The sequence below is a fragment of the Emydura macquarii genome, unplaced genomic scaffold (assembly GCF_026122565.2).
Source record: "Emydura macquarii macquarii isolate MOO-44397 ecotype Brisbane River unplaced genomic scaffold, CSIRO-AGI_Emac_v2 contig_1247, whole genome shotgun sequence".
Lineage (NCBI taxonomy): Eukaryota > Metazoa > Chordata > Testudines > Chelidae > Emydura > Emydura macquarii.
Genome location: NW_027131384.1, coordinates 8,398 through 13,889, shown reverse-complemented (window position 1 = coordinate 13,889; position 5,492 = coordinate 8,398). Strand labels below are relative to the sequence as shown.

The following is a 5,492-nucleotide window of genomic DNA, read 5'->3' as shown; positions in this document are numbered from 1 at the left end:
ATAATAAGGTCTCCTTCCAATTTATCACCAGTGTGAATAATTTTGTGTCACCAAAGCTTTGTTGTCCATGAGGCCCAAATGTTGAATATTTGGGGCTCACAGAAGTGTATTTTGGAAAAGGACTTTTTTGGTTTTGTTTGTTACTTGATCTCTGGAGGTAAGATTGAAAAACTTTTATTCAAGACAACTTTAAAAAACAAACAAAACAAAACAAAACAAAAAAACAGGATCAGGTACAGAGTTTAAACAAGTCTCTCAGCATCCAAGCATAACACACATACAGCTGCTCAGCGTACATACAGATGAAAAACAATGAGCTTGACACACCTCACTTTAAATCACAAAGTACAATACCGCCAGCACATCCACAGCTTGTTTTTTTTTGTTTTTCTTTTTGTTTCTGTTTTTCACCACCACGTTGTTTTCCCTTGGAGGGAGGTGCACCATTCCCAGAAGTAGTGCAATACCGGGTTGATGCGTGGGGTGGACGGAGCAAGCTCCTATTCCATCTCCCTGTTCCAAAAATCCATTTAATAATAAAAAAAGTTCTCAAATCGAGAACATATCAGATATTAAACTGATAAGAACAGATTTAAAGTTTTTTATTGAGTAAATATTTCAAAAAAATAACAAACAGGTAACCCATAGAGTTTAAAGGGGCAAAGTTATATAACATCCAGGGACTATATGCAGGTTATCGGGAGGTGTGGGGAGTGGCTGAAAGCCTGGGGAGAATAACAAGGGATAACCTGCGGGGTCCTGGATGGGGGGGTGATGGTATGGGCGCTAAGAGATACAAGGGAATATATGGGAATGGGGGAACATCACTAAATATGCTTATGGGTTACTTTTTGGGGGTTTTAACAAATAGAGTAAATAAGTCCATACAAAGTGGTGCGTCCCTCATTAAGTCCGATGCTTCAGCAGTTGCTGCGTCCGTTGGTGTGTCCCCCGCCGCGTCTGCCGATGCGTCCTCCGCCGCGTCCGCCGGTGCATCCCCCGCCGCGTCTGTCGTGGTGGTCATTGGTTGGGTCCACCGGCCCGGGAGGAGGGTCCTGCGGTGGCGCTCCATCCCTCTCCTCCTGGTACTGTCGGTGGCCGGTGACGTGCTCTATGTAGATGTCCCGAGACCACCGGATGGAGTCCGAGACCATGAGGTGCCGCATGAGACAGGGATGTAATCACATTGCTCAACGCTTTGAAGGATAACTGTCTAATATGAGCACTGGCTGTAATAAAGGGACAGACCTCCATCTTATCACACTGTGCTTTGACTCTGAATTACTTAAGGAACATTTGTAACTGCATTCACAGGTTTAATAATTATTACTGTCTATTTGCTGCTCTCTGTGATCAGCTGCCATCTAGCGATCATGAGGAAGGATACATATAACATTGGCCACATTAAGCTTTGCTACCCCAATGCCCAGTATACAGTATAGCCACCCCTCCCCATTGCTGATGGTCTATTGCCCCGAGTGACCATTTACTGCAGTAATATTGTTGCCTGTGCAGCTGGCTGTGTGCAAAAACAAACAGCACACGGCAGAAAAAAATCAAACCCCAAAACACCACTGTGGGCTGTATTAGCAGGAGCGTTGTGAGCAAGACACAGTAAGCAATTATTTCTCTCTATACCACACTGAAAGGCCTTAGTTGTGGGTCATGTGTCCAGTTCCGGGCACATATTTGAGGAAAGAAGTGGATAAATTGGGGAAAGTACAGAGGAGAGCAACACATATGATTAAATGTCTGGGCAGCATGAGCTATGCGGGGAAGTTGAACAATTAGGGGTTATTTAGTCTGCAGAAGAGAAGACTGGAGGGGCCAGGGGACATGGGAAGAAGTTTCAAGCACATAAAAGGTTGTTACGAGGAGGAGGGTGAAAAGCTGTTCTCCTTCACCTCTGAGGACAGGACAAGCAGCAATGGGTTTAGGTTGCAGCAAGGGGGCTTTAAGTTGGACATTAGGGAAAACTTCCTGAGTGACAGGGTAGTGAAGCACTGGAATAAATTGCCTAGGGAGACTGGGGAATCTCCATGATTGCGGTGGTTAAGAACAGGTTAGACAAACACCTGTGAGGGATAGTCTAGTTATCACTTGGTCCTGCCTTGAGTGCAGGGCATGGATTAGCTGACCTACTTAGGTCTCTGCCAGGCCTCCCTGCATCCTTTAGGGTGGATACAGATGACCAATATATTGCTTGTTCCACTTCCCTCGTGGGAATGAACTTGCCTGCCAGAAGCACCTTTACCTCAGTAGAGCTGCTTCCACTCGGAGAACTCAGGGTGGCCCCTCACCTCAGTTTCTCTCCTTTGTTCCCCGTGTAAGGGAGGAATCCCCCATCTCAGGGTTTTCGCTGGAGGAGCCTTTCTCACTCTCCCAAGTTTCACCTCAGCCTCCCGCGTTTCCCTCTCATGCCGGCTACATCTGCTCTTGACTGGAAAGTGTCTGATTCCCCTCAGCTCCGGCTCCTTCTCTAGTCAGGGCTGGTGTGTCCCAAGCTCTCCAGCTCAAGGGCGTGCGGCACTGTCACAGGCAGACATGGGCCAGTACAGTTAAAGGGGTGCAACATTTCTGTGCACACCAGCCTTGACACAGGTATTCCTCATACGAGACATGAACTGAGCAGATAATGGGAGGTCTGACAACAAAGACGACAGAAAGAAATCTTAGTTTAGTTATTTTATCGCGCTAGGCTTTTGGTAACACACAATTATGTGGGTCTCTTGAAAAACATGAGAAAGAGCTGGTGGAAAACATCCTCTAGGAGTGGGGGGAATTCTCAGAATACTGGTTTGGCTGCAGAGACATGGAACCAGTTCAACTCTGCACTATTATTGTGAGTGTCACAAATACATCACGGCTTATCCTTGAGTATTTTCAAAGGAAAGCGAGAACCCAAAGAACGGGCAACTGCAATGTCACTGAGGCTGCCCTGCTACAAGACATTGAGCAGAACAATTCCCGATTGCTGCAGGCCGTAATACATCATCTTCAGGCCATGGAGCGCCAGTTCTGGTCTCAGGAAAAAAGCGCAGACTAGTGAGAATGGATCGTTACGCAGCTGTGGGATGATGACCAGTAGCTTCAGAACTTTCATATGCGAAAGGCCACTGTCCTTCAACTGCGTTTGGAGCTGGCCCCATCCCAGAAGCATGTCAATACTCGCTTGAGAGAAGCTCTGACGGTGGAGAAGTGAGTGGCCATGGCTCTGTGGAAGCTGGCAACCCCCGACTGTTACCGATCGGTTGGGAATCAGTTCGGAGTAGGTAAATCTACAGTGGGAGCTGCCGTGATTCAAGTGTGCAAGTGTAGGAGAGTAAAGAGTTAAAAGCTGGACAAGTTGCCAGGCCTAAATTACAGGGAACGGGGTCAATGTAAGGACAAACTTTGTTTCTGTTAATTGGTATGAATTTTAGTTAGAGCATGTTATCTCTCCTCTTCTTCTCCTCCCTTTCTGGCCATCTGTGAAGGGGATGAGACTATGGCTATTTCTGTGCAAGGTTTTATGGTGGGAAGAAAGTGTTATCTTTCTTGTCCCCCGGCATGCCTTTACTTAAAAAAATGTTAGTGTAAAATGTACAGGTTTTAAAGTGATGTGCCTGACCTCTGTATGGTAATCCTGTAAAAAACAAACAGGGGCGGGTATAATTATATTCATCATGTAGTTGTTAATATACATTTTATAGGTGTCAATGTAAACAAATAAGTGTCTATGGGGAGTTGCTGGAAATGTATACATTTACATACTGGTATGTATAAAAGAATTGTAAAGTAATCACCTCGTTGCTCACTCGCGGTGTTGAAGTGGAACGAGCAACCAATAAAGGGTTCCATCTCCCCAATCCACCCCCGGGACAACCTGTTTGATTAGTTCTAACAGCAGGGGCATCAATAGACGTCTGCTATGAAGGGTAGTGACTTTGGGAAACGTGCAGGACATAGTAGACGGGTTTGCTGTGATGGGGTTCTCAAACTGCAGGGGGGACATTGATGGCACACACATCCCTATCTTAGCGCTTGCCTACCTAGCAACTGAGTACATAAACCGCAAGGGGTACTTTTCCATGGTGCTGCAGGCCCTTGTGGATCACAGGGGTTGTTTTACCGACATCTATGTGAGGTGGTCTGGAAAGGTGCATGATGCATGCATATTTAGGAACTTGGGGCTGTTTTCTAACATGCAGACAGGCACTTTCTTCCCAGACCAAAAAATTAACATCGGGTGTGGAAATGCCAATAGTGATTCTGGGAGATACTGTTACCCCTTGCTCCCTTGGCTAATGAAGCTGTACATCGGGCAACTTGACAGCTACAAGGAACATTTTAATAGGTTAAGCACTTGCAGAATGGTGTGGAGTGTATGTTTAGGCGTTTAAAGGCCAGATGGAGATGTCTCCTTACTAGGCTGGACATGAGTGAAAAGAACATCCCATCAGTTATATCTGTGTGCTGTGTTCTTCATAATGTGTGTAAAGCGAAGGGAGAAAGGTTCTCCCAGGGATGGCTGTGGAGGCAGAAAGACTGGCCGCCAGTTATGAGCAGCCAGATGTCAGCAATACGCTGAGAGCTAACTGCAGAGCACTTTGCATTCGGGAAGCTTGAAAACCAGGTTCTGCAATGAGATGCAGTAATGATTTCTGTTCCTGTATGTTTTGTGCCTTTGCTTATAATCCCCACCACCACCGATAGGAGTACCCTCCAAATCCCTCGCATACAAGAAATGAATTAATAAAGAAACATATATTGAAATGAAGCAAAGTTTTATTTATGAATATTCAAGTTGGTGGGGGCGGGAGGCGAGTGTTCATTCACAGTCTCAAGGGGTAGCGTGGTTGCTTGCAGGACAGCTGTCAGCATGGCCGCGGCTGCTTTCTGCTCACATCCATCAGGGTGGAGTGCACCACATACTGCAGCCTGGCCATTCTTTTCCGAGACTACCTGGGGGTAGGAGAGAGGGAAGGCAGCAAAGCCATAGGCAGAGGAGTATTCTGGAGGGGCTGCAGTGGGACTTTGTTCGGCCTATGGTCCTTCTGAAGCTCCACAAGCTGCTGGAGCATGTCTGCCTGATCGCGCATAATTCGAAGCATCTCCTGTGTGGTACTGCACTCTGGCTCCTCCATTGCTCTTTTATTCTGCCTGACCATGCCCATGTACTGGGACACGGACAGCCACCACACTCGGATCTCTGTCTCTGCGGCTTCAGAGGTGTTCATGAACTTGCCAAACATGTCGTCCCGCGATTTTTTTCCCTCTTTCTAATCTGCAATAGTCTTTGTGCAGCATTTCGAGATGGGGGTGCTAAGGCCGAGGTATCTATAGAATGAAAAGAAATACACAACGTTGCCATTGTTAGCTAAGCCAGGAAAATGAAGCAACTGCTACAATGTATAAAATACTCCCCTTAGTGTGCACAAGGCTAAGCAAGACCTGCATTCCATTTCGAACATCTCAGAAGGGTTGGGTCGCTGTGCCGTTACAGAGATGGT

General features: G+C 46.6%; 1 non-coding gene across 1 annotated transcript; it reads right to left on the bottom strand.

Moving 5' to 3' along the window:
* Window positions 1-433: 433 nt before the first annotated feature.
* LOC137152967 (U2 spliceosomal RNA) lies at window positions 434-628 on the bottom strand. Its single transcript, XR_010919675.1, has one exon. It is a non-coding gene; the product is annotated as a U2 spliceosomal RNA (small nuclear RNA).
* Between the last annotated feature and the right edge of the window lie 4,864 nt (window positions 629-5,492).